Source organism: Typopeltis vanoorti, chromosome 3 (genome assembly GCF_054136105.1).
Source record: "Typopeltis vanoorti isolate ZY-2024b chromosome 3, IOZ_Tvanoo_1.0, whole genome shotgun sequence".
Lineage (NCBI taxonomy): Eukaryota > Metazoa > Arthropoda > Arachnida > Uropygi > Thelyphonidae > Typopeltis > Typopeltis vanoorti.
The window spans coordinates 142,680,557-142,692,019 of NC_143551.1; positions in this window are offsets into that span (position 1 = coordinate 142,680,557).

Sequence of the window (11,463 nt, forward strand, 5' to 3'; positions counted from 1 at the left end):
AGATGCAGAGAATCGTCAATTTCAAGACAACTGGACCGAGGATTATTATTTTATTCTGAAAAAAGGTTTGCCTGTATGTTTGCTGTGCAACCAATCCGTATCCGTCAACAAAGAATACAACTTGAAGAGACACTTTACTTCGAGACATGCGGATCACCCAAAAATTGATGGACAACTACAAAAAGATGAAATACAGAAGTTGAAGAACTTGGATACCCAGTAGCAAATGTTCAACAAGCAAAGAACGCAGCACCACAGCGTTGTCAAAGCCAGCTTTGTGGTATGCGAAAAAATCGCTAAGTCATTTGGTAAAGGAGAATTTATCAAATAATGTCTGCTGGATGTTGCAAGTATAATATGTCCTGAAAAGAAAAAAGACTTCGAGAATATTCGTTTGTCGAGACGTATTATTGTTGTCAGACGGATAGAAATTATGGCTGATGATATCAAAAAAAAGGTTAAAAGAAAAGATTGCTAGATTGGAAGCATTTTCAAGTGCTTTGGATGACAGCTCCGATACAGCACAACTAGCAATATTTATTCGAGGAGTTGATGCGGATTTCAACATCACAGAAGAATTATTGGTGCTTCGGCCGTTAAAAGGAACAACTACCGGTGAAGATATATTTGAAACAGTCAACACAGGCTTCGAGAGATTTGGGCTTAAATGGAGTTCACTCTCTAGCATATGCACTGATGGAGCCCCTGCAATGGCTGGTGCACAGAAGGGATTTACCGGAATAGTTCATGAAAGAGAAATAGAACTAAAGATCCATCCGGAAAATTTAACATTTTTTCACTGCATTATCCACCAACAAAATCTGTGTGCAAAATCGATTAAATTCACAAATGTTATGGAAGTTGTAAGAGCCAGTATTAACTTTATTAAGTCACGTGCACTTAATCATCGACAATTTAAGGAGTATCTGGCAAACCTATTTTCGGATTATGAAGATGTGTCTTATTATTGTGAAGTGGGGTGATTGAGTAAAGGTAAATGTTAAAACGATTATATGATCTGAGACAAGACATTGCAGATTTCATGGACATGAAAGGAAACACAATTAACCAAGTAAAAGATGATGAGTGGGTGTGTGATTTAGCATTCCTAGTAGATGTCACTGGATACCTAAACGAACTGAATCTTTAATTGCAAAAATAAGGACAATTGGTTCATGAACTGCATGGACATGTCAACGCATTTTGTAATAAACTAAGATTGTTGGAAAGTCAGATAAGAGCGAAATATTGTTATCATTTTCCTACTCTAGCAACTCATAAAAATATCTTATAATTGTTAAAGATGCCAAGCTATTTTAAACTTGGTTCTACTCCATTTCCCAAGTAAGCAAACAGACAAATAAGTCAAGTTTGCGCCTGCACGTATTGCAAGTCTAGCTGACCCTCAAAGTAGTGCAAGTCAAGGCAACTCATGGTAAAGGTCGAATAAGCTCTGATCACTATTCTTAATATTTACCCTTAATGCACAGCCCATCTCCTTCAGGAGATGTATAATGCTATGTATTAAAGGCAAGAGGCCACTACCCAGACCGGTTTCGACCTTATGAATAAGTCAAGCCGTCTCTAAAAATTCGGACGATCCCTAGGCCACTCAATTGTAGGCGAAAGACCGTCCATCTCAGCGTTGGCTGCACTCAGTGATGGCCTTCCACCCACCACCACCACCACCACCACCACCGAGCAGAACCGCTCATATTCGGAAGAAAAGCATTCACCGACAAAGCCCCTCACCGGGCCGTGCCGGAAAACACTTTCCCCGGAGACTCAAATTGCTCCCTTAAGGCAAAAACCTTAAGAGAGCGAACTCATAATAGCCCTCACCGGTTTCGACCTTTATTGAGGTCTCATCAGTGGGAGCCAGGCTAGAAATACCAAGATTTTAGTGATACAGAGCTTATAAGTATTTTACCAGAACAAGTTACCATAAGGTGTTTTAACCTTATTAAATAAAAATCTCCGGATGAGATATAAATGTAGAAAGTATTTTACCTTGGGAATAATAAATGTTAAAGATGCCAAGCTATTTTAAACTTGGTTTTACTCCATTTCCCAAGTAAGCAAACAGACAAATAAGTCAAGTTTGCGCCTGCACGTATTGCAAGTATAGCTGACCCTCAAAGTAGTGCAAGTCAATGCAACTCATGGTAAAGGTGGATAAGCTCTGATCACTATTCTTAATATTTACCGTTAATGCAAAGCACATCTCCTGGAGGAGATATATGATGCTATGTATTAAAGGCAAGGGGTCACTACCTAGACCGTTTTCGACCTTTATTGAGGTATCATCAGTGGGAACCAAGCTAGAAATACCAAAATACCAAGATTTTAGTAATCTAGTGCTTATAAGTTGCCTTGACTTGCACTACTTTGAGGGTCAGCTATACTTGCAATACATGCAGTCACAAACTTGACTTATTTGTCTGTTTGCTTACTTGGGAAATGGAGTAAAACCAAGTTTAAAATAGCTTGGCATCTTTAACATTTATTATACCAAAGGTAAAATACTTTCTATATCCCGTATAATTGTTATGGAGATTAACTGAAGGCACTAATAGAGCAATTTAGTACAAGGTTTGCCGACTTCAAAAACAAAGACTCCACATTCGCTATATTTTGCTCGTCCGATGGATGCTGATGTAAATAATGTGCCAGAAAACTTACAGATGGAAGATATTCAGCTTCAGGCAGATTTAGTGCTAAAATCACAATTCAACAACATTGCTTTGACGGATTTTTATAAATTTTATTTGATTGAAGAAAAATATACAAATTTACGTCTTTTCAAGAAAAATCATTTGTCTTTTCAGCAGCACATATATTTGTGAACAGTTTTTTTCGAGGATGAAATTCAATAAATCAAAAATTCGGACAAGAATAATGGACGAAAACCTCGAAAATTCTATGCGATTATCCTAAAGTAATATTAACGTCAATATTGATAGTCTCGTTGTTAAAGTATAAGACCAATCTTCACATTAAATTGTTATGTCGTCCAGTATATTATAAAATTTATGTAGGGCTTTATACCAAAGCATTATTATTATAAATAAATGAAATATGAAGTAGCAACTTGTTTTAATTCATTTAACATTGATTTATTTTATTTAATAATTTGGCCCAGGCCTTGACTCAGAGACAGAATGATAATTTGACCCCCGAACTAGGAAAGGTTGCCCATGCTTGGATTAAACACAAGTAGTATGGGAGCCACTCTGAACAAGATCAAGATAAGATAGGGAATCGTGACCTCATTGGTTGTTGAGATGATGATGTCATTAGTTTGGAATGTTTGGAATTTTTCTATGGGAGCCACTCTGAACAAGATCAAGATAAGGAATCGTGACGTGATTGGTTGATAAGAAGATGACGTCATGGATTGGGACTTTTTCTGGGGACAATCTGTGTATGTGACGTCACGTTGTTTGCTTTGTTCTTATATGGAATTATGGGTGATGGTTAGAGATAAGGATTCGTGTCGTGATTGGTGGGGTTTCTTTACAAACATTTTAAACCAAATGGGTATAGGGTGAAGCGACGTCAGTCTCGTGGATGTGTGCGTTATGAGGTGTAAATAAGTAAATGGTTTGCATATGGCATTATGGGTGATGGATAGTGATAAAATAGAGTTTGAAATTTCACTCGGGGGCTCGAAATCTGTCAGGAACATCACATGATGTGTTTGGTTCGCGTATCGCATTGTGGGTGTTATTTACAGATAAGGAATCATGACGTCACGTGTTTGGAAATTTCTGGAAAACATGTCTCTGTGACATCACTTGGTGATTTGGTTTGCCTATGGAATTGTGGGGGATGTTTTGAGATAAGATATCTTGGAATTTTCCCAGGGTGACAAACATCTGTCATTGTCATTAATTGTCCCAAGTGATGTCCCTATAGATCGCAGTACAAATTTTCCAATACAGTTTAGGGTATTTCTTTCCTCTCAAAAGACTATGGGAATTCATAGAGTAGAGTCTAGATGGCGGCAGCGTTTAGGCTTTTCTGAATAATTTAATTATATGCTGGTGTCCCTCAAACACACAATTTTTTTCTTCTCATATACAAAACTCATCCAAAGATTTTGATTTGTCTATTTTCTTTTTCAAAAAAAAGAAAATATGGTATATTTTCTTTTCTTTACAAACATTTGTGCATGATAAAAGTTTAAAAACATGTATCCATTACTTAAAATTACTAATGCTAAAGAGAAAAAAAATAAATTTCAGTTACAGAAATAGGTGAAGAGCACAAGGAATTGAAGGTAAAATTAATAGTCAGAGAAGGACAATCAGTTATTTATTTCTTTTTGCTCAGTTATTCTAATTAGAATTATATGTATTGGTTTTAAAAAAAAATAAAAATGCACGCATTAATTTACTACACTAACAATTTCCCATGGGAACAAAGAGTTCCAACCTAAACACGTGATTTCTCACCTAGGAACAACAAATTTGCGACCAGATATGAGCCATATCTTTAAGATATGACTAATGAGAAATCTACAGTGGGAAAATAAATTCACATACAATTTATTTATTTATTAATTTTGTTCAGTTATTCTGTTAGAATCTGTAGTTAAACTGAATTTTAAAGTAAAAAAGAGAAACGTAACGAATCAATTTGAAAAAATATATATATATGTATATTTATTTATTAATTTTGTTCAGTTATTCTGTTAGAATATGTAGTTAAACTGAATTTTAAAGTAAAAAAGAGAAACGTAACCAATCAATTTGAAAAAAAAAAAAAAAAATATATATATATATATATATAGAGAGAGAGAGAGAGAGAGAGAGAGAGAGAGAGAGCCATATCAAAACCTCTGCATCGAGACTTGAGTGCAAGTCGATATTATTTCACAACTTTACCACCCATAGCAAATAACGGAATTGAATAAAGTACAAATGAACTAAAAAGTGAAAATTTTGTTACTATATCTGTAGATACCTTCACTAGACTAGGAAAAAGCCAGTCATGGTTAAAGTATGACTGTTAGAATTTTGTTATTTTACAGAGAGAGACTGTAGATATTTTAACCCATCACTTTACCAAAACTCTTAGAATAGCTTGCTTTAGAAAAGAAGGTACATTTTTCTTTTATTTTCAAACATTTGTACATGATAAAAGTTAAAAAACATGACTGGCAGTCAAAACGTTTTTTTTTCAAAATTGTTTTTGAAAAAAATTCCATTAGGAGAACGAAAAAAAAGACAGATGTGATAGCTAATAATGTAATTGTGTCTTTTGAAATGAATAAATTACAAATTATTTTTTTTCTTGTGAAATTTCTTGCCACAAACTAACCACAGACTTTTTTTTGAAAATTCACTCAGTGAATTAAGTCTTATTTGTTCATGCAATCCCTCAAATATTTCAAGAAACTGCATCAACTCTAGGAAGCAAAAGGAATTGGGTATTAAATTTAAAAAAAGGTTGGTGTAGAAAAGAAAAAACTGGGGAAACTGATATCCTGTATTTAATTATTTTAGAATATTGTCTAATGCTACCTATTGACAATGTTTGAGTTATCTGTAAACATTTCGTTCACATACTCAAACCCTGAACTGATAATACCATGCAAAACATCAAAGGGAGGATGTGAGTCATGAAAAAGGTGAAGTCTGGATTGTCATGTGAGAAGTATTATCAAACCCTCAAGTAAGACCAGGAGAATTCCAAGCCACCCCAGTCAGAAAAGTTCACAAATAGGGACAACAAATTGGTGAAGGGAACTGACACAGTGCCACCATGAGTAAAGGAAAGAAACGAAGTGCATATTAACCTATAAGGAAAAAGAGTCAACTGCATTTCAGTCCTTGTGTTTTGTGCTGTGAATATATGCTAAAAATCAACCATTTGGAATAGTCAGATAACTTCGATGGTTTCAAGATGCCCCCATTCGGATTGTCACTCTGGGAAAATTCCAAGATATCTTATCTCAAAAATCACTCACAATTCCATAGGCAAACCAAATCACCAAGAGATGTCACAGAGACATATGTTCTGCAGAAATTTCCAAACACATAACATCACGATTCCTTTCCTCTAAATAACACCTGCAATGTTATATATGCGAACCAAACACGTGATGTTCCTGACAGATTTCGGGCCCTCTAGTGAAATTTCAAACATTCCAAATGCTATCTCATCACTATCCATCACCCATAATGCCATATGTAAACGATTTACTTATCTACATCTCATAACACACACATCCACGACACTGATGTCGCTTCCAGCATTCACTCTACCTCTATTTGGTTTAAAATGCCCCACCAATCACGACATGAATCCTTATCTCTAACCATCACCCATAATTCCATATGCAAACAAAAATGATTCCTTATCTTGATCTTGTTCAAAGTGCCCCACCAATCACAATACGAATCCTTATCTCTAACCATCACCCATAATTCCATATGCGAACAAAACAAACGTGACGTCATATACACAGATGGTCCCCAGAAAAATTCCAGACATTTGACGTCAAAAACAATGATATCTTCTTATCAACCAATCACATCACGGTTCCTTCTCTTATGTTGATCTTGTTCAGAGTGGCTCCCATCGAAAAATTTCAAACTCATGACGCCACTCACACAATGACGTCATCTCTCGACAACCAATTACGTCACGATTCCTTATCTTAGCTTGATCTTGTTCAGAGTGGCTCCCATTCTACTAACACAATTAGAGCAATGAATTCTTGGGCTATACCAGTGATCATCCGAGACACAGTTGGCATAACTGATTGGACTACAAAACTAGAAAATTAATGACTATGCATCATATCCATGAAGTGATGTTGACCAGTTGTATCTACCAAGGAGAATAGGTGGACAGCATCTGCTGCAAGTAAGACAGACCATGGAAGAAGAAGAAATTAGCTTAAAAAGTTACATCGACAATAGCTCTGAGAAAATACTTCAAGCAGTTACACAAGAAGGTCTTCTGAAAGCAACAGAAAACAAATCTGATTACAAAAAGGAACAGCAAAATAACCGAAAAATAAACCTTTGCATGTCCAATTTTTTAGAGATACTGAGGACAAAATTGACATGAACAAGAGGTGGCAATGGCTACAATGTGGATATATTAAAAAAAAGAAACAGGATTTATTCTAGCAGCTCAAGAACAGGCATTACAAAATAATGCAATCAAAGCAAAAATTTTGAACATCAATAATAACACCAAATGCAGATTATGCAATCAGAAAGATAAGACTGCAGAACATCTAATCAGTGCCTGCAGCAAGATAGCTCAAACTGGCTATAAATACCACCATGATCAAGTGGCCAAAATAATTCATTGGCATGTATGCAAAAAATATCGCTTTCCTATATCTGATAACCAGAGACAGCATAAAACGAAAACGAAACAGCAAAATTTCTCTGGGACTTTCAAATACAAACGGATCAGCATTTGGAACACAAATAGAGCTGACATCACAATTATTGAACATCGACAGGTTTGGATTATCGATATCGCAGTACCCAGTGATAACAACATTAACAACAAAGAATTGGGAAAAAAAATACTAAATATCGAGATCTGGCAATCGAAGTTGGCAGACTGACACACTAAAGTTATCCCAATAGTTATCGGTGCACTTGGCACAATTTCTAAGCAGCTGTCCAACTATTTACAGCAATTAAACATCAACGAAGTAACCCCATATAACCTAAAAAAACGGCATTACTTGGGACAGTCCATATTTAAGAATGTTACCTGACAGACTATTCTTAGATTCTTGGGTAGAATCTGAATTGTTCTGTATCACCAGTCAAATTGTTGTTTAAATCTTGGTTTGACTGTGTATCAATTATTAATTAATAATAATTGATACATATCAATTGATAATACTTGATTATAATAATAAGCTAATGCCTTTTATAGCGAATAGGCGAGGTCTTCAACCCTATATATAGCTTTTGGAGACTGAGTGGGCAGGACAATCTCCACCGGTAGCCAATCAGGGATAGCTGGACAATGCTTATCATTAATTGTAAGCGGTCACCGATGAAAAGACGAGAAAACAGTGCCTCCATCTCTTGGTAACTAACCCTAACAGGATATATTACTGTCTGAAATAATGTAAGTTCTACAGTCTTTTTTTCTCTTGAGTTTACAAGAAGAAACACTCGAGTTTCGAGAAGAAAAACCCCGCTGCCGTTCCAGAGATCGACTAACTCGGGAACCGGTCGAAGATATGCTTAGAAAAATTTCTTCCAAACGGCGACTAGACTTGAACTGAAGTATGTCTTTGGGCGGCCTAGCATAGAAGATGCAAACTCCACTTCCACTGAGCTATATAGACGTTTTATATTTATTTACCCCACACAGGTGGTACAAGAACTTAAGCACATCCATGCCGTGAGTGGGGTGCAGGTAACGACTGTGAAAGAAGAAATCTATTGGCATTTTTCTTGAACTTAATATAAAACCCGAATTTCAGAAGAAACAACCCTACTGCTTCTGTATGATACTGGTTACTCATTCATTTGAAAGTCCATGTAAATCAGGTTTGTGTTGATAAAATTCGAACTATTGGTTCGCCATAGTGACGTACGTGTATTAGTTTAATGAGATCAAAAAAGGTAAACCTCAGTGTAGATGCCAACCCCGGGCAGGGCTGCATTTACTATTAGGCGCAAGATGGGGCCTCACTCTCTAGAAGGCCTCATTTTAAAGCCTTACTTCTCACAAAGAACAATAAAAAACAGTCTAGTTATAGTTGCAAAATAAAATACTTATTTTTAAATATTAAATTCATAATATAAAAACTAGAGGCCGCTGAAAAATTTGTGAGGCCTCCCGCTTCCATTTGAAATACATTGTTCTTTCCTTAGAATATAAAACTAACAGGAACTCTGTATTTCATAAAATTCATGTATGTAAGCATATCATTTCTTTGCTGGACGTATATACATACACGTCCAGCAAACCTGGATAATATTCTGCCCACCTGCTGAAAGAACATGGATAAGAGGTGTAGTTTGACCGTCATGTCTATTAGAAAGTGCGATAATCCTTCACGCTGAAAAGAACACTTAACTACATTATCTGGCGTACTTAGTAGCTACGTTCTGTGGCCTACAGCAAGAAACGCAATTGCTTGCCGTTTGCTCGTAACCGGAATCTAAGTTATATCAGACTAAATGCCTATGAGCTATATTCGTTTTGCTGCTTGTTTTTATCGTATAATTATAGTTTTTAATGCCAGCATAAAATAAGAAATCCTTTCGTACTTTCTTCACTTCATATTGTATCACTTTGGAAGATCAATGTCACTCTCAATTTTTTTTGCCAATTATTTTAATCGCCAATACATTTTAAAATTCTCCAAGAACTTAATTGAAGATAATTATTTTTTGTCAAACAATTATTTTATAAATTCATGAAAATCCGAATCTAAAAATGAATACAGCCGCCATCTGTTCCAAATTAAGTTTCCTATTTTATTCATGATCTTAGATCGAAGGTTAGTTATCATACGTAAATCTTGAATCATATCATGCAATGCATAATTTTTATAACGTAATATTTAGGTTTTTGCATTTCAACTTTCTTTTTCCTCGCTAATCACTCACTACAAATCAAAATAAACGCCAGTTATGAAGTCAACTGTTATGTACATATTTTCGGCTAATTTCGATATTATGCGGCAGTTTTTGAAGTAGAGATATTTTCCCTACAGTTTATCTTTTGAAACATGCGTAGGTGCATACGCCAAAATAAAGTTTTATTTCCAAAAAATTTTCATAACAGAATTAATGCGCTTTTAATGGCTAACTCCCCCCTCCCAAAATTATCACACACACACACACACACACACACACACACACACACAAAATACTGATAGCTAACATGTGCGCACTTTCTTTTTGTTTGAATTCGTTATTTTTTCCAAAGTAATTGAACTGTTGCAGTTTTAAGCAAAAGACAAAGGCGTAGAATCTCTGATAAAATACCAATGGATATAAATTAAAAAGATTCGCAATCGGAAACCCCGAGTAATGCAATTTAACACCATTTGTTATTCATAAAAAAATAAAAAAATCGTTCCTAAAATTGAAATGTGCAACCCGTACAATCTTATTTTGCAAGGAAAGGAAAAGAAGCAAAATGTCATATTTATTTCAATAAATGTTATTTAAAAAATATAAATATTTGACATATTTCCAATGCAAACAAACATTTCGATTATTTATTTTCGCACATGTGAAATTTGTTTTTATTTGGGAAGAGACACAATAAGTAAATTGTGTAGCAAAAAAGGGTCAATCCAAGAAATACAGTGTAGATAATTGCAATAATCCGTTACGCGGGAAGGGGAGTGTAATTGCATTTTAACAGATAGAATGCTGATGAAGTTTCATCAGCATTCTGCCTTTTTATTAGGTCAAAGGGATTTTGAGTATATTTACGAACAGTTATATTCAACATAACTTAGCGAGTTTTGTTGTAAAAAGTGCCACATTTGAAAAAATATTAGCGGCATAATAATAAAATAGCAAAATTCATAATGCTTCAGAATAACTTGATAATTTTGATAATACCAAAACAAGATAAGACACATCTGTAGAAATCTATTATTATTATTATAGTCCTTTTAGTTATGAACTCTATAAAGATATACTTAATAAATTTGTATTTTTACGTTTTTAAATAAATAAACTAGTTTCATTTTGTCACAAATGGTTTTCGCTGGACTTCCTGGACTTTTAGACTATTATTCTTATCAATATTGTAAAAACTCGATTGTATCTTAAATATTCCAAAGCACATTACATCGATTTTTTACTTAGGTCAAGTCCCATAAGAATATTGTAAAAAATAACCTTGTTTGTATCTGTATATTTAATATTAGATATTTTTGTAAATAGACCTTCGGAAATTAACAGTATATACTTCTTTAATAAGAACATGTTAGAATAAGAATACATACAGCTCCGGCGAAAAACAACAGCAATGTTTTTCGCCGGAGCTGTATGTAATAGATCTACATGGCGGCATTAGAAAGGTTGTTTATTAAATTTTGTGTGTAAGAAAGGCTTACAAACTCTGCACGTAACACCTCCAAAGTCAGTCAGAAAGGTTCAAACAACTTTCTGATGGTCGGCAACTTACAATCAAAAGAAGGCACAGAAGAAAACAAAGAGCGAGCCAAACTTGAAACTTAAGATGAAAGAATCATGCAGAATTATTGGGGGGGGGGGGGGGTTATAAGATGAAAGAATCATGCAGAATTATTGAGGGGTTACAAATTTCGTACGAGGTCTCAGAGAAGGCATAATAAAAGGGGACAGTGCTAAGCATATAGGGCTTCCCGGATCCAGAAGTCGCTAGAGAGAGAGAGGTCTTCCCGTTTCCAGACGTTGCCAGAGAGGAGTTTCCCAGTTCCAGTCTTAAGAGAAGGCTTCAAGTTGCTGAAAGGAGATG